Here is a 19,274-nt window from a genome sequence, read left to right on the forward strand (position 1 = left end):
ACGCAACACATTGTGGAACTGATGGAGTAATATATTACACCATTCGGCAACTGCATTTTAGCTTCTAATATTGGCTTGTTTCTTGTCGATACATATGTCCTTGGAAAAGATCCATGCTTGGACCCTTTTTGCGTGTGGGGTAATAAAATATTTCTGATCCGGCACCAAGTGAGGAAACTGATAAGGATTGTTAGGGAAAATAGATGAACTATGCCGATTAAACTATTTTTTATGCTCTATCCAACACAAAAGTGAGCTATAGGATGGTAACTACGAACTTTGCAGCCTTCTATTACTACTGCCTATAATGAGTTGTCACACAACAATTTCCGAATCTTTTTCTTTTCTAGTCGTTTCCAAAGCAGTTTACTCAAGATTACCTTGCAAAGTACATGAATGGCGGATATTAAATGAAGGTTAAAGTATATCATCGAGACTACAATGAGTATCGAGAAGTCGTAGTGAAGACAGTGAAGGATTGGCGGGCGACCATCACTAGGGGATGGCCTAGAGTCGTTCGTGTGTTAGGCATGGAGGAGGGCACAATATGGGTATTTCGCTTCACCTTCTCTAGCAACCAGAATATCTTATGTCTCTCTCTTTACTGTCTTTGATACAACCGTGGTTCCATCATTCTTTATTTGTCCCTTTTTTAGTTTTCCTTTTTTGCGAATTGATGCTTAATTAGTTCTTGAGTATATGCATATGTGAATCGAATTATGCATTCGTTCTTCAACCTATATCTAAACATGATTCAATATGAAATACATGATTTCCTACTTCCAATTTTAAATTATGTGCATTATGAACGCATGTATTAAATTAGGGGTAGATTATGCTCAATAGGCCTTTACAATCAACACAGTTTGGGAATGCAAAATGTTTGCATCAACTTCAAGATCATACACGCTTCTCCTCTCGCGCCGTGTGCGATGAATCTCTGCTGCACATAGGGTTAGCCAAGAAATAACGTGTGAGATTAACTACACCAGTGCACACAATTACTTATCATCCACTACAAGAAATATGTCAACTTGTCACATTGTGTCACTGACCCTGGAATAATGGACGTAAATCTACGACCATTTGAGACCAATTTGTCATAAGCTATTCGGGGGGCTCCTAACCATAAACCATAACGCCATTTTGGTCAGAAAGGTCGTAATTTCCTTACACGAGATGGTTGTAAAGAATACATCACTAGTATGTTGCCATGTTTATAGCTAATCACGACCAATATAGATGGTCATAGCCTTGTAAATTGTGGTGCATTGCTACGATTAGGAGCCACCTCATCAGTTTTGCCTCTGTGTCATGTCCATGGGTCAATTTTTTTCCCTAGGTTGTGAAGCAACCTACATTTCCGTCATTGCCAAAATTCAAAAAAATGTCATAAATTATTTGGATCATATCTTCCTCAAATATGTCAAACCCCTTCCTTGCCTGGTTCAAAAATGATTTGGGAATACTCATTTCCCTATTCGGTTCAGAACATCAATTTGTGAAGGAAGTGCTATTTATATTTTTTTTCTTGATTGCCGTAAAAAAATTTGGGCACTCTTTCATATCCATATCATTACCCCATGACAAAATTCAGCTCCATTTTCCTAATGAATCTTCCTCAGCAAATTTCGGAAGTTTCTGTTCAGCTAGAAGCTTTGTGAAGGAAGTACTAGCTAGGCATCTCCCAATGCGTTAAATTTTTGCCACATCTTCTATTTGTCCAAATCATAGCTCTCCTCAAAATTTGAGCACCATCTAACAAACCATGTGAGATCACCGTCCAATCTTTGTGTCTCACAATTTTTTAAGTGTATGAAGCAACTATATTTTCTATTGCTTTATAACTTCTGAACATTTACCAAGACATGAACCTGACCATAAAACCTCCCTTCACCAAATTTTAGCTCATTTAATTTAGCCAATTTCCCTCAATATTTCCCCAATTTTCTGTTCAGTGGAGAGCATTGTGAAGGAACTACCATTTTTATTTATCCAAATGGTATGCCATTTTTCAAGTGGCTTTATATGCCCAAATTATCATCGTCCTCCAAATTACAGCTCAATCCAATAATATATGTGAGCCCAGCTTCAATTTATATTTTCTGACCAGATTTGCACAATGCAAAGTGCTACGACAACAAAAGTCCTTTCCCGGCAACGCTAGGGATTCTTCTTGCTACTTCTCTTGCTTGCGTCGGTTTTTCCCTTGACGAGGAAAGGGTGATGCAGCACAGGAGCAGTAAGTATTTCCCTCAGTTTGAGAACCAAGGTATCAATCCAGTAGGAGGGTCTTATCAAGTCTAGAGTACCTGCGCAAACACAAACGAGCTTGCACCCAACGCTTCAAAGGGGTTGTCAATCCCTTCAAGATTGTTTGCAAAGTGAGATCTAAAGGCGGAAAGTGCAACGAAGTAAAAGGTGTAAGGTTGAAAATATGGTGTGGAGTAGACCCGGGGGCCATAGTGATCATTAGAGGCTTCTCTCAAAATAGCAAATATCACGGTGGGTGAAAAAATTACTGTCGAGCAATTGATAGAACCGCACAAAGTCATGACGATATCTAAGGCAATGATCATACATATAGGCATCACTTTCGAGACAAGTAGACCGATACTTTCTGCATCTACTACTATTACTCCACACATCGACCGCTATCCAGCATGCATCTAGTGTATTGAGTTCATGACGAATAGAGTAACGCTTTAAGCAAGATGAGATGATGTTGAGGGTTAATCTCAAACCAATGATGAAAACCCCATCTTTTTACCCTTGATGGCAACAACATGATGCCTGCCTCGCTACCCCTTCTGTCACTGGGTGAGGTCACCGCATGGTATGAACCCAAAACCAAGCACTTCTCCCATTGCAAGAATCATAGATCTAGTTGGCCAAACAAAACCCACAACTCGAAGAGAATTACAAGGATATGAAACCATGCATAAGAGAGATCAGAAGAAACTCAAATAAGATTCATAGATAATCTGATCATAAATCCACAATCCATCGGATCTCGACAAACACACCGCAAAAAAAGATTACATCGGATAGATCTCCATGAAGATCATGGAGAACTTTGTATTGAAGATCCAAGAGAGAGAAGAAGGCATCTAGTTACTAGCTATGGACCTGTAGGTCTATGGTGAACTACTCACGCATCATCGTAGAGGTCATGGTGTTGATGAACAAGCCCTCCGTATCCGAATCCCCCCTCCGGCAAGGCACCAGAACATGCCCCAGATGAGATCATGCGGAGATAGAAGCTTGCGGCGGCGGTAAAGTACTTTCGATGATCTCCTGATTTTTTATGGAATTTTTGGGGATATATAGGCGCAAAACCTAGGGCAAAGGAGGTCCAGGGGGCCCACAAGCCTGGGGGCCGCGGCCTCCCCCCTGGCCGCGGGGAGGGGGCTTGTGGGGCCCCTGGGCATGCCTTGGCTCTCAAGTCTCCTGATCTTCTTGTGTTACGGAAAAAAATCTTTTCGGGGATTTTATTCCGTTTGGACCCCTGTGTTACGGAAAGTTTTAATTAGTAATCGAAACAAAGTGATAAACGCATACTCCTAGGGGAAGGGTTGGTAGGTGTTAACCATCGCGCGATCCCGACCTCAACACAAAGGATGACAATCAATAGATCAATTATACTTTGACTTCCTAACATAGCGGTTCACCATACGTGCATGCTACGGGAATCACTAACTTCAAAACAAGTATTTCTAGATTCACAACACCCTACTAACATAGCTCTTAATATTACCAAATCCACGTCTCAAAACTAATCGAGAGGATTCAAAACTTCTCTTTCTACTCAATGCACATGAAGATGGAGGTTTTTGCATCCTATTTGGGTACCTATCACATTTGGGACTACTTTCATAGCATAAGCCAACTACCAAGTCACGCACCGCCGTGCTCTAAAAGATATAAGTGAAGCACATAGAGCAAAAGTATCTAGCTCAAAAGATATAACTGAAGCACTATGAGCATTCTAGCAAAATCACAATGAGTGCATGTCTCTCTCTCTCTCTCAAAAAGGTGTGCAGCAAGGATGATTGTGACACAACAAAAAGAAAATACTCCTACGATACAAGACGCTCCAAGCAAAACACATATCATGTGGTGAATAAAAATATAGCGCCAAGTAATGTTACCGAAGGATTGAAAACGAAAGAGGGGATGCCTTCCCGGGGCATCCCCAAGCTTAGACTTTTTGGTGTTCCTGAATTTGGCTTGGGATGCCCAAGCTTGAGATCTTACCACTCTTTATCCCTTTGTCCATGAGAACATCACCCAAAACTTGAAAACTTCACAACACAAAACTTAAACAGAAACTCGTGATAACATTAGCACAAGAAAACAAACTACCACTTCTTTTGATACTGTAGCAAACTTGAATTCTATCTATATTGGTGTTGGGCTACTGTATTCTCACTTTTCCATGTCTAGTAGCCCCCGATACTAACCATAGTTTCATCAAAACAAGCAACCAACTCAACAAAAAACAGAATCTGTCAAAAACACACCAGTCTGTAGCAATCTGTATACTTCGTATACTTCTGGTACCTCAAAAAATCTGAAACATTACGACTGCATGGGAAAAAGGCATATCAATCACCAACAAAAAGAATCAACTCAAAAGCTCTATCTGAATAAAAACTAAAAATCATTTAGTGAGCGAAAAGTTTCTGTATTTTTCCAGCAGGATCAAACAACCATTACCAAGACTAGTCATAAAGGTTTTGCTTGGCTCAAACACAAAAAGAAACACAAAAAACACAATCACAACAGAATTGCGATGGTGTGGACGCAAAAAAACAGAAAGAAAAAGATAAATTCATTGAGTTGCCTCCCAACAAGCGCTATTGTTTAACGCCCTTAGCTAGGCAGAAAAGCGATAGAATCACGTATCGTCGTCTTTGGTGCTCAAACCATAAGTGGCCCTCATCATGGATTCATAAGGCAATATTATTTTCTTTCTAGGAAAGTGTTCCATGCCCTTCCTTAAAGTAAATTTAAATCTAATATTCCCTTCCTTCATATCGATGATAGTACCGATAGTCCTTAGGAAAGGTCTACCAAGAATAATCGGGCATGTAGGATTGTAATCAATGTCAAGCACAATGAAATCCACGGTACATAGTTCCTATTTGCAATAATAAGAACATCATTGATCCTTCCCATGGGTTTCTTGACAGTAGAATCAGCAAGATGCAAATTAAGAGAACACTCTTCAATCTCATTAAAACCCAGAACATCACATAAAGACTTTGGAATCGCAGAAACACTAGCACCCAAATCACACAAAGCATTGCATTCATAGTTTTTGATTTTGATTTTGATGGTAGGTTCCCACTAATCATGAAGCTTTCTAGGGACAGAGACATCCAATTCAAGTTTCTCTTCAAGAGATTTTATCATAGCTTCAACGATATGATCGGTAAAGGCCTTGTTTTGGCTATAAGCGTGTGGAAAGTTTAACATGGATTGCATCAAAGAAATGCATTCAATCAAGGAGCAACTATCATAATTGAATTCCTTGAAATCCATAGTAGTAATTTCATAACTACTCAAAGTTTTAATATCTTCTACTCCACTTTCAATGCTTTTAGCATCAAGGTAGATGGACTCCGAGTCATTGGGGCACTTTTCAACCAAAGTGGATTCATATCCAGCCCCATAATCATTTGGTTTGACACAAGAAAACAAAGATTCAATGGGAGTCACACCAAGCACTTTAAGATCTTCGTGATTCTCATCACGAGTTTTCAGGTTTAGCTGCCATTTTATTGACTAAAGTAGCCTGCTTATCAGAAATCTGGCCTACCAACTTTTCAAGACGAGCAAACTGAGAATTTAGCGCAAGGAATTATTTGGCCATATCATCAACTTCTCTACTCATAAAAGCCAGAAAAGAATTTTGCTCCTTCAGCTCTCTACGGAAGTAACTGTTGTATTCAAACTATGTAGACATGAAGCCTTTAACATTAGTTTCAATCTCTTCTAACTTCGCATAGTGAGCATCAAAATCCATTGGTTGGGCCATTCGGGTTTTAGCAGGCACGCCAGCGGGCAAAGAGCAAGCGAGAAAAAAGGCGAACGAAAAAGGCAAACGAAAAAGGCAAATTGGTGAAGTGGGGGAGAGGAAAACAAGAGGCAACAGGAAAACAAAGTAAATGCAAGAGATGAGTTTGCGACACCTACTTGGATGAGTTCTTGACTTGATCTGCCTCCCCGGCAATGGTGCCAGAAATTCTTCTGCTACGGCAACAGAAGTCCTTTCCAGGCAACGCCAGGAATTCTTCTTGCTACTTCTCTTGTTTGCGTCGGTTTTTCCCTTGAAGAGAAAATGGTGATGCAGCACAGGAGCAGTAAGTATTTCCCTTAGTTTGAGAACCAAGGTATCGATCCAGTAGGAGGATCTCGTCAAGTTTAGAGTACCTGCGCAAACACAAATGAGCTTGCACCCAACGCTTCAAAGGGGTTGTCAATCCCTTCAAGATTGTTTGCAAAGTGAGATCTGAAGGCGGAAACTGCAACGAAGTAAAAGGTGTAAGGCTGAAAATATGGTGTGGAGTAGACCCGGGGGCCATAGTGTTCACTAGAGGCTTCTCTCAAAATAGCAAATATCACGGTGGGTGAACAAATTACAGTCGAGCAACTGATAGAACCGCGCAAAGTCATGACGATACCTGAGGCAATGATCATACATATAGGCATCACGTCCGAGACAAGTAGACCGATACTTTCTGCATCTACTACTATTACTCCACACATCGACCGCTATCCAGCATGCATCTAGTGTATTGAGTTCATGACGAACAGAGTAACGCTTTAAGCAAGATGACATGATGTAGAGGGATAATCTCAAACCAATGATGAAAACCCCATCTTTTTACCCTTGATGGCAACAACATGATGCGTGCCTCGCTACCCCTTCTGTCATTGGGTGAGGTCACTGCACGGTATGAACCCAAAACCAAGCACTTCTCCCATTACAAGAATCATAGATCTAGTTGGCCAAACAAAACCCACAACTCGAAGAGAATTACAAGGATATGAAACCATGCATAAGAGAGATCAGAAGAAACTCAAATAAGATTCATAGATAATCTGATCATAAATCCACAATTCATCGGATCTCGACAAACACACCGCAAAAGAAGATTACATCGGATAGATCTCCATGAAGATCATGGAGAACTTTGTATTGAAGATCCAAGAGAGAGAAGAAGGCATCTAGTTACTAGCTATGGACCTGTAGGTCTATGGTGAACTACTCACGCATCATCGTAGAGGTCATGGTGTTGATGAACAAGCCCTCTGTATCCGAATCCCCCCTCCGGCAAGGCACCAGAACATGCCCCAGATGAGATCTTGCGGAGATAGAAGCTTGCGGTGGCGGTAAAGTACTTTCGATGATCTCCTGATTTTTTATGGAATTTTTGGGGATATATAGGCGCAAAACCTAGGGCAAAGGAGGTCCAGGGGGCCCACAAGCCTGGGGGCCGCGGCCTCCCACCTGGCCGCGGGGAGGGGGCTTGTGGGGCCCCTGGGGACCCCATGCCTTGGCTCTCAAGTCTCCTGATCTTCTTGTGTTACGGAAAAAATTCTTTTCGGGGATTTTATTCCGTTTGGACTCCGTTTCAAAATATCCTCTGAAAGGGCTCAAAACATGGAAAAAAGAGGAACTAGCACTTGGCACTGACTTAATAAGTTAGTCCCAAAAAATATATAAAAGGCATGCAAAACATCCAAAGTTTGACAAGATAATAACATGAAACCATAAAAAATTATAGATACGTTGGAAACTTATCACAAAGCAAGTGCTGTCTAGACCCCTCCTATTGCCCTCTAACTTTGTTTGCACTCTTGCATACTCAAATCATTGCCAGATGCCAATATTCAGCTCCATTTTCCTAGTAAATCGTGCTCAACAAATTTTCAAAGTTCCTGTCGAGAGAGAAAATTTGTGAAGGAAGTACTAGCCAGGATTATCGAAATGATCTCAATTTTTTTCAAATCTTTCGTATGCTCAAATAATCAAATTTGAGCTTTATCCAACAACCCATGTGATCTTGTCATCCAATCTTTTATTCTGGTCATATTTTCAATCTCTCAAGCAACTATATTTTATATTGCTTAATTATTGCTGCAACTTTATGAGGGCATGTTTATACCTATATAACTTCCCTCCACCAAATTTGAGCCCATTTCATTGTGGCCAATTTATCACAATAATTTTCCCAAGTTTCCCTCGAGAGAAGAGCATCGTGAAGGAAGTACCACTTTGGCATGTCCAAATGGTATCAAATTTTTATAGTGCTTTCATATGCCCAATTGACCATCCTCCATCAAATTTCAGCTCCATCCATTCATTTGTTCGAGCCCAGCTTCAACATTCATACTTTTGTCCAATATGGTACTTTGCAAAGAAAGTGCCACCTAGGTTCCTCCATTTGAGCTACAAGTTTGTCAATACAGTCTCCTTAGTAGATGATCATCCTCAGCCGAAACTCACACCCATTGGCCATGTGCATTTCCCCACCGCTAATCAAACACTTGGCTCCTAATTCATGTTTGAGCTTAGTTCAGTCTCCTCGTTAGATTCTTCTGTTATCGTTTTGTTCCTAACATCTACCGGGGGAATGCCTAACCCACAAGACATGACTAGGATGCCCAGAACGCATGGCAATAGCACGGTCACGCGGTGACCATGCTGCTGGCATGCCAATTTACAAGCTCTGGAGTTGGGGCCCTTGTCCACCATCCAACCTCGACGTATCGCCACCACACCATGTATCTATGATTAAATAGATACTTACGTACCTAGAAATTATTTTGGAAAAATAAAGAGCAAACAATAAGGCAGTTGGAGTTCAAATATGATCCGCTTCCAACTGAATCGACGGAAATATGTCTTTTTAACAAGAGGTGGATCAAAGCTTTTGACACCCAACCATTTGGTCAATTATCCATTAAATATGGACTAATATTTCTGTAAATTGGTCTGATCAAATTTAACAACAAATATATGGTAGGTCCTTCACAAAAAACTCATTTTGGGCACTCGAAAAATGGAAAATGATTTTTTCGTTCGAAGAAAATGAAAACTTCCTTGGGAAACATTGCTTGCCATTCTAAATGAACCCTTGTGCACAATATTAAATCAATTGAACAAACTATGCCATGAATGTGGTCATAAGATTGATAATTTGGCTTGAAAGCCACGAATCTTCACACATGATAGCTCATTCATGAGAACACTTTTTAAAATAATTGTCGTATTACATGTTTATTTTTTTTCTGGTAACTTGGTCACATATAATGACACAATGCGAAGGTTTTCAATTTTTTTTTAATTTTTCATGCCCATTTAAAAATGTGGTGAAAATGATGGGCATGACTGTTCCTAGCTAGTGGTTGAATCTTGAAAAACTTTTTGTGTTTCTATGATTAAATAGATACTTATGTACTTAGAAATTATTTTTGGAAAAAATAAAGGAAACTCAAAAATTTAGCAACAAATCAACAATTTTTTTCTTTTTCACGAGAGGTGGATCAAAGCCTTTTACACCCAACCATTTGGCCAGTTATACATTAAATATGGTTTAATATTTTAGTAAATTGATTTGGTCCATTTAGCAACAAATATATGGTAGGTCATTGACAAAAAATCATTCCGGGCACTCAAAAATTGAAAATGGATTTTTCGTCCAAAGAAAATGAATACTTCCTTAGGCAACATTGTTTGCCATTCTAAGATGCACCCTTGTGCACAATATAAGATCATTTGAACAAACTATGCCATGAATGTGGCCATAATATTAATCATTTGGCTTGAAAGCCATGAATCTTCACACGTGATAGCTCATTTCTCAGCACACTTTTTAAAATACTTGCCGTATTACAAGTTTTTTTGGTAAGTTGGTCACATATAATGAGACAATGCAAAGGTTTTCCAATTTTTCATTTTTTTGAATTTTTCATGCCCATTTCAAAATGCGGTCAAAACGACGTGCATGACCGTTCCTAGCTAGTGGATGAATCTTGGAAAATTATTATTGTTTCTCTAATTAAATGGATACTTTTGTTTCTAAAGATGGCTTTTTGGAAAAATGATGAGCAAACTATGAGGCAACTGTAGTTCAAACTTGAACCATTTCGTGTTGAATCTACGGAATTTTTTCTTTTTCATGAGAGGTGGATCAAAACTTTTGACACCCAACAATTTGATTAATTTTACATAAAGTATGGTCTGATATTTTCTAAAAATGGTGTGGTACCATTTTGCAACAAAGATTTGGTAGTTTCTTCACACACAAAACTCATTTTGGTCACTTGGAAAATGGAAAACGAGATTTTAGTGCAAAGAAAATGAAAACTCCCTTTGGCAACATTGCTTGCCATTCCAAGATGCACCCTCATGCACAATATGACATCATTTGAACCAACTATGGCATGGATGTTGGCATAAGATTGATCATTTGGTTTTAAAGCCATTCATCTTCACACATGATAGCTCATTTTTGAGAAATTTGCGAGGGAGGTGCTGGAAGTGGTGAAGTAATTTGCTGGAATAATCAAGTTGGGTTGTTGGAACTATTGATTCAGGATGCTTCATCCACGGTGGTGAGAAGCCTCAGGGAGGTGCTAGAACTGGCGAATGATACAACTGGAGCACGTCGTGGTGATGCTGGCGGTGAGGCGAGAGACTGCGGTTGTGCGCGAGGGCGCAACAGTAGGAGGTTCAACAATGTGTTCTATCTGATGGAGAACGGGCAAGACAGGGAAGAAAGTATAAAGTGGGGGCGAAAGAAATGCTTACAGACAGAAAAACATAGGGTCGCTAGGTGACCGACCCAAATTTAGGCCGATCGACCGGCGCCTATCAACCGCCATTTGGAAAATGATGTGACCCAATTGTGTAACACAAATTTGTAGGCATTTAAAAAAATTAGAGGTTTGGGTCCAAATTTTGGTTATTCGAGCGCGAGACAGCTAGCTAATGAGATGCGAGGAACCACCTCCACGCCGCTCACCAAGTTGGACTCGATCTGAACCATCCATCTTCTCTTGAAAAACCAAAACCCTAAGAGCATCTCTAGCCGTTCGCCCCCCCCCCCCCCCAAGGGCGTGAAATAGCGCCGCCTAGGGGCACGCTGGCGGAAAAATTACCCTGGGGGCTCGCGTTCGCAGTCGCCCTCCCCCCAATGGTCGCCCGAAAGGGTTTAAAAAATATTTAAATGCCAATAATTTGGACAAAACCCAGTTAAATTCATAGGTTCATAAAAATTTGTACAAAAAATGGAAAAACATAATTAAACATTAAATAAAACTAAAAATAAGCTAAAGTCGCCGTCGCCCGCCAGTGTCGCCCGTTGCCGCCGCCTTGTACATGACGAGGAGCTTGTAGAAGGTGGTGTAGTCGTCGTCGCCATCGTCGCTGTTTCCGCCCGCAGGAGCGTCGAAGTTGCCACCCACTGGAGCGTCGTCCTTGATCCTCCCCTGCCCTCGGTTGCCGAGGCGAACGGGCGTCGACGCCTCCTCGTCGCTCTCGTCAAGGATGACGCCGCCGCCCTCCTCGCGGCCATGGCGACGGGTGGCGATCTCCTCCAGGGCACGGCGCTCGTGCTCCATTTCTTCCTGGACGTAGTCATCCCGCGCCCATTTCAGGGCGGCCTCATCATCGATGGCCATGGCGAGGTGTTCCTGCTTTACGGGCAGGAGCCTCAACTCCGTCTTCGGCCTCACGAGGCGGGAGGAAGAAGCGCCAAGCTCGTTGATGACGATCCAGGCGCTGCTTGTGCGCCGCCCCAGCGGCATCTCCTATGGCTCCGACTTGACTGGGAGCAACGATGGCAATCCGATGGAGCGGGAGCGGGAGCCGGACAATGATGACATCGTCGATTCCATCCTCCTCGGCGTCCAGGAGATGTCGCAATGGCGGGAGAAGGATGGCGAGGAATGGTACTCGTACCTAGGCCTATTGCCATCCTCGATGTCCTCGAGGACGGCCTCCAGGGTGTGGCTAGAGATGCCCCACCATTGGCGCCGCCACTCGGAGTTGTGCCGGATGCGGGGCTCGACCACATTGGTGATGACGAGTTTGTCGGCGTGACGATGGTCGAAGAACGTCGTCCGGAGCGTGTCGGTGCTGGGGGCGTACCGCAGGAGATTGTGTGAGTTCTCCGGCAAACCTCACCTGATGCGCACAATATCTTCCCACTACTAAGGTCCGGTGGGCGGTGGCGGCACCTGGACTGAGCCTCCAAGACCCGGCACCCGCATGTTTGGCGGCGTCGGGTACTCCGCCTCGTAGAGGAGGCAGGCCTCATCCTCGCGCATGTGCCGGCGGCCGAAGCCATTGGCGGTAGCTCCATCACCGGGGTAGCGTGCGACCATTGGGTAGGAGAAGGAGAGAAAGCGCCGGTGGCGAAGAAGAAGAGGAGAGAGCGTCGGCGGGGAGAAGCGTGTGGCAGCCTTCGCACTGATTCCCGCGGGAAACAAGGTGATGAGGACAACGACCACATGGCCAGGCGCTCACTCCGTGGGCCCGACATTTCTTCGCGCCAAAACGTTTTCCGCCGGCGCCCCCGGGCGACCCGAGCACGCTGGGTTTGGTCTAGGACCGCCTGGACCAATTTCGGTCCAAGCCGCCGAAAAATGGCCCCTTGGAGGCGGGACTAGGCCAATTTCGCATTGCTGCGCTCAAAAAATGTCGCCCACACCCGATCCACCGACCCTCGTACCCACCGTCCCACCCACCCTATCTTTCTCCAGATCCGATTGAGGTCGCCCCCCTTATTCTCCCTCTCCTCGTGTCCCTGCCATGATTTCCACCACCGCCATCCCCACCCACCACTGTTGCCATCCCCATCCACCACCGCCTACCTCGTCTCCGCCATCCCCCTCCCCTCACCTTCATCCCCCATATCCACTAGTCTAGGCACGGCCATGGCACCCCTCTCCTCCTTCTCTGCTAGGGTTAGGTTTTCCGTCAAACCCTCCCTCGATATTGCAGCCTCCGACTGCTCCGTCCGCCTCGCTACTCGATCCATCTTCGCCAATGGCCCTGTCTGCCTCACCATCAACTAAGATGCCAACTACATCCCCCAATGTTTTGTCGCATTTGGACTTCATCTGATATTGATTTTCTGCGAAGGAAAAAACAACAAAAATGAGCACCTCACACTAGGCACATGTCAATATGTTAGTCCCAAAAAATGATATAAAGTTGCTATAAAATGATCATAAAACATCCAAGAATGACAATATAACAACATGGAACAATCAAAAATTATAGATACGTTGGAGATGTATCAGCATCGCAAAGCTTAATTCCTGCTTGTCCTCGAGTAGGTAAATGATAAAAATAGATTTTTTTGATGTGGAATGCTGCCTCCCATGTTCATCATATTCTCTTTCTTTTTTAGCATGGACGTATGGACTTGTTGTAGCGACCCGACTCAAAACGAGTCAAGCCTCTGTGTAACTGTGTCATCCCTGGATCAGTATGCTGGCACACACAGTACATCAATGTATATATATCAAAGTGCAATCACATGTAAATAACATAAAACTCATATATACTTCAAAGTCTCAGCGGAAACAATCAATGGGAGTGGAGCCCCAATAAACACCAACGGCAGGTTGAGTGCAGACCGTAACCTTGTATCGTACTCTTACTCATCATAGACAATATCTGTAACATAAGACGTTACAGCCGTGTAGGTCAGCATATTGAATATGCCGACAATTCACAAAAGAAAGGGGTGAAAATATCATCTATACTATATGCATAAATGGCAGGATGGACTGTAGTTTAAGTTTTTGCGTAAAACAATTTTTTTCCTAGAACAAGAGAGAGGGTAAAATAATAATTTACTACATTGTTGGTAGTTAATGAGAAGGTTCCACCAACCATTTCGCATACCCAAATTATCAATATTACCCACATCAATAAGTTAATGGTGTTGAGAATTCCTGATAGCTTCAGTTCCTTTGGCTCAAGTTGTCCATGGCCGTGGACAGGGCTAATCGATTAGGTTTGAGTACTCTGCAGAGTTTTGCACACGTTCCCACAAGATTTGATCACCTCTATTGAAGTCATCGCACTTCAGGGTGTTTGAGAACCGGATGATCAAAACATGGTCTTTCAAAGGGTTCCTCTGAGACATTGTCGGTGCCCATTAAATCCTACCATTCTTCTACATCTTGTACCACCGCCCATCTAGATTCACCACAATGTCCAACCAAGCCAGAGCCCAATATGACTTGTGGCTATGCAGGTAAGCCTCGGGTCTTGAAGTATCCATACATCTATTCGTGCCTGGGTGAAGCTTTCTGCAAGATGTCATGACGATTCCCCATGCATCCCGGGTCATCCACTCGCTTCCCCAGGGTGCCCATCTGAACCATCCTTCACCCAGAGGTATATTGCAACATGAGGTCTTGAAAGTCTTGAAGTCTTCGGGTCTTGATTATTAAGTTCTCACAACACTCATGATAAACACTAAACCAAACCCCGTCTACTAGGAGCATAGCAAATTAACGTCCCCGCCAAAGTAACAAGGGTTTATGAGTGCCTACCACTGTTGGCATTATGCCCTAGAGGCAATAATAAATGTATAGTTATTATTATAATTCCTGTATCAAGATAATAGTTTATTATCCATGCTATAATTGTATTGAATGAAGACTCATTTACATGTGTGGATACATAGACAAAACACCGTCCCTAGCATGCCTCTAGTTGGCTAGCCAGTTGATCAATGATAGTCAGTGTCTTCTGATTATGAACAAGGTGTTGTTGCTTGATAACTGGATCACGTCATTGGGAGAATCACGAGATGGACTAGACCCAAACTAATAGACGTAGCATGTTGATCGTGTCATTTTGTTGCTACTGTTTTCTGCGTGTCAAGTATTTATTCCTATGACCATGAGATCATATAACTCACTGACACCGGAGGAATGCTTTGTGTGTATCAAACGTCGCAACGTAACTGGGTGACTATAAAGATGCTCTACAGGTATCTCCGAAGGTGTTAGTTGAGTTAGTATGGATCAAGACTGGGATTTGTCACTCCGTGTGACGGAGAGGTATCTCGGGGCCCACTCGGTAATACAACATCACACACAAGCCTTGCAAGCAATGTAACTTAGTGTAAGTTGCGGGATCTTGTATTACGGAACGAGTAAAGAGACTTGCCGGTAAACGAGATTGAAATAGGTATGCGGATACTGACGATCGAATCTCGGGCAAGTAACATACCGAAGGACAAAGGGAATGACATACGGGATTATACGAATCCTTGGCACTGAGGTTCAAACGATAAAATATCTTCGTAGAATATGTAGGATCCAATATGGGCATCCAGGTCCCGCTGTTGGATATTGACCGAGGAGTCTCTCGGGTCATGTCTACATAGTTCTCGAACCCGCAGGGTCTGCACACTTAAGGTTCGACGTTGTTTTATGCGTATTTGAGTTATATGGTTGGTTACCGAATGTTGTTCGGAGTCCCGGATGAGATCACGGACGTCACGAGGGTTTCCGGAATGGTCCGGAAACGAAGATTGATATATAGGATGACCTCATTTGATTACCGGAAGGTTTTCGGAGTTACCGGGAATGACGAATGGGTTCCGGGAGTTCACCGGAGGGGGGCAACCCACTCCGGGGAAGCCCATAGGTATTTGGGGGGGTCACACCAGCCCTTAGTGGGCTGGTGGGACAGCCCACCAATCCCCTATGCGCCAAGAAAGAAAATATCAAAGGAAAGAAAAAAAAAGGGAAAGGTGGGAAGGGGGAAGGACTCCCTCCCACCAAACCAAGTAGGACTCGGTTTGGGGGGGAGAGTCCTCCCCCCTGGCTCGGCCGACCCCTTGGGGTTCCTTGGACCCCAAGGCAAGGTCCCCCTCCCTCCTCCTATATATATGGGGCGATCTATGATGTCTCTTACTGATTTGCCGTTATCGTTTTGGGGTTATGCATTAGAAACAGCTGCATTCACTTTAAATAGGGAACCATCGAAATCCGTTGAGACGACACCATACGAACTGTGGTATGGCAAAAGGCCAAAGTTGTCGTTTCTTAAAGTTTGGGGATGTGATGCTTATGTCAAAAAGCTTCAGCCTGAAAAGCTGGAACCCAAAGCGGAAAAGTGCGTCTTCATATGCTACCCAAAAGAGACAGTTGGGTACACCTTCTATCTCAAATCTGAGGGCAAAGTGTTTGTTGCTAAGAACGGAACTTTTCTCGAGAAGGAGTTTCTCTCGAGAGAATTGAGTGGGAGGAAGATAGAACTTGACCAGGTTGTCGAACCTCTCATCCCTCTGGATGGTGGCGCAGGGCAAGGGGAAACCCCTGTGATTGCGACGCCGGTTGAGGAGGAAGTTAATGATGATGATCATGAAACTCCAGTTCAAGTTTCTGTTGAACCACGCAGGTCGACGAGATCACGCGCTGCTCCAGAGTGGTACGGTAATCCCGTCTTGACGATCATGTTGTTAGACAACAATGAACCTGCAAATTATGAAGAAGCAATGGTGGGCCCAGATTCCAACAAATGGCTAGAAGCCATGAAATCCGAGATAGGATCCATGTATGAGAACAAAGTATGGACTTTGGAGATACTACCTGAGGGTCGCAAGGCTATTCAGAACAAATGGATTTTTAAGAAGAAGACGGACGCTGACGGTAATGTGACCGTTTATAAAGCTCGACTTGTGGCAAAGGGTTTTTCACAAGTTCCAGGAATTGACTACGATGAGACTTTCTCTCCCGTAGCGATGCTTAAGTCCGTCAGAATCATGTTAGCAATAGCTGCATTTTTCGATTATGAAATTTGGCAGATGGATGTCAAAACGGCGTTCCTTAACGGTTTCCTTAAGGAAGAGTTGTATATGATGCAACCCGAAGGTTTTGTCGATCCTGAAAATGCTGACAAGGTGTGCAAGCTCCAGCGATCCATTTATGGACTGGTGCAAGCGTCTCGGAGTTGGAACAAACGCTTTGATGAGGTGATCAAAGCATTTGGGTTTATACAAGTGGTTGGAGAATCTTGTATTTACAAGAAAGTGAGTGGGAGCTCTGTGGCGTTTCTAATATTATATGTGGATGACATATTACTGATTGGAAACAACGTAGAGCTTTTGGAGAGCATAAAAGGTTACTTGAATAAAAGTTTCTCTATGAAGGACCTAGGAGAAGCTGCTTACATTCTAGGCATTAAGATCTATAGGGATAGATCAAAACGCCTGATAGGACTTTCACAAAGCACATACCTTGATAAAGTTTTGAAGAGGTTCAAAATGGAACAGTCCAAGAAAGGGTTCTTGCCAGTGTTACAAGGTACGAGATTGAGTAAGACTCAGTGCCCAGCAACTGATGAAGATAGAGAGCATATGCGCTCCGTCCCCTATGCTTCAGCCATAGGCTCTATCATGTATGCGATGCTGTGCACTAGACCGGATGTTAGCCTGGCCATAAGTATGGCAGGCAGGTTCCAGAGTAATCCAGGAGTGGATCACTGGACAGCGGTCAAGAATATCCTGAAGTACCTGAAAAGGACTAAGGAGATGTTTCTCGTGTATGGAGGTGACGAAGAGCTCGCCGTAAAAGGTTACGTTGACGCAAGCTTTGACACAGATCCGGACGACTCTAAGTCGCAAACCGGATACGTATTTATTCTTAATGGGGGTGCAGTAAGCTGGTGCAGTTCCAAGCAAAGCGTCGTAGCAGATTCTACATGTGAAGCGGAGTACATGGCTGCCTCGGAGGCGGCTAAGGAGGGTGTCTGGATGAAGCAGTTCATGACGGATCTTGGAGTGGTGCCAAGTGCACTGGATCCAATAACCTTGTTCTGTGACAACACTGGTGCCATTGCCTTAGCAAAGGAACCAAGGTTTCACAAGAAGACCAGACACATCAAACGACGCTTCAACCTCATCCGCGACTACGTCGAGGAGGAGGACGTAAATATATGCAAAGTGCACACGGATCTGAATGTAGCAGACCCGCTGACTAAACCTCTTCCACGGCCAAAACATGATCGACACCAGAACTGTATGGGTGTTAGATTTATTACAATGTAATTCACATGGTGATGTGAGGGCTAGATTATTGACTCTAGTGCAAGTGGGAGACTGTTGGAATTATGCCCTAGAGGCAATAATAAATGTATAGTTATTATTATAATTCCTGTATCAAGATAATAGTTTATTATCCATGCTATAATTGTATTGAATGAAGACTCATTTACATGTGTGGATACATAGACAAAACACCGTCCCTAGCATGCCTCTAGTTGGCTAGCCAGTTGATCAATGATAGTCAGTGTCTTCTGATTATGAACAAGGTGTTGTTGCTTGATAACTGGATCACGTCATTGGGAGAATCACGTGATGGACTAGACCCAAACTAATAGACGTAGCATGTTGATCGTGTCATTTTGTTGCTACTGTTTTCTGCGTGTCAAGTATTTATTCCTATGACCATGAGATCATATAACTCACTGACACCGGAGGAATGCTTTGTGTGTATCAAACGTCGCAACGTAACTGGGTGACTATAAAGATGCTCTACAGGTATCTCCGAAGGTGTTAGTTGAGTTAGTATGGATCAAGACTGGGATTTGTCACTCCGTGTGACGGAGAGGTATCTCGGGGCCCACTCGGTAATACAACATCACACACAAGCCTTGCAAGCAATGTAACTTAGTGTAAGTTGCGGGATCTTGTATTACGGAACGAGTAAAGAGACTTGCCGGTAAACGAGATTGAAATAGGTATGCGGATACTGACGATCGAATCTCGGGCAAGTAACATACCGAAGGACAAAGGGAATGACATACGGGATTATACGAATCCTTGGCACTGAGGTTCAAACGATAAAAGATCTTCGTAGAATATGTAGGATCCAATATGGGCATCCAGGTCCCGCTGTTGGATATTGACCGAGGAGTCTCTCGGGTCATGTCTACATAGTTCTCGAACCCGCAGGGTCTGCACACTTAAGGTTCGACGTTGTTTTATGCGTATTTGAGTTATATGGTTGGTTACCGAATGTTGTTCGGAGTCCCGGATGAGATCACGGACGTCACGAGGGTTTCCGGAATGGTCCGGAAACGAAGATTGATATATAGGATGACCTCATTTGATTACCGGAAGGTTTTCGGAGTTACCGGGAATGTACCGGGAATGACGAATGGGTTCCGGGAGTTCACCGGAGGGGGGCAACCCACTCCGGGGAAGCCCATAGGTATTTGGGGG

This window comes from Hordeum vulgare, chromosome 4H (genome assembly GCF_904849725.1).
Source record: "Hordeum vulgare subsp. vulgare chromosome 4H, MorexV3_pseudomolecules_assembly, whole genome shotgun sequence".
Taxonomy (NCBI): domain Eukaryota; kingdom Viridiplantae; phylum Streptophyta; class Magnoliopsida; order Poales; family Poaceae; genus Hordeum; species Hordeum vulgare.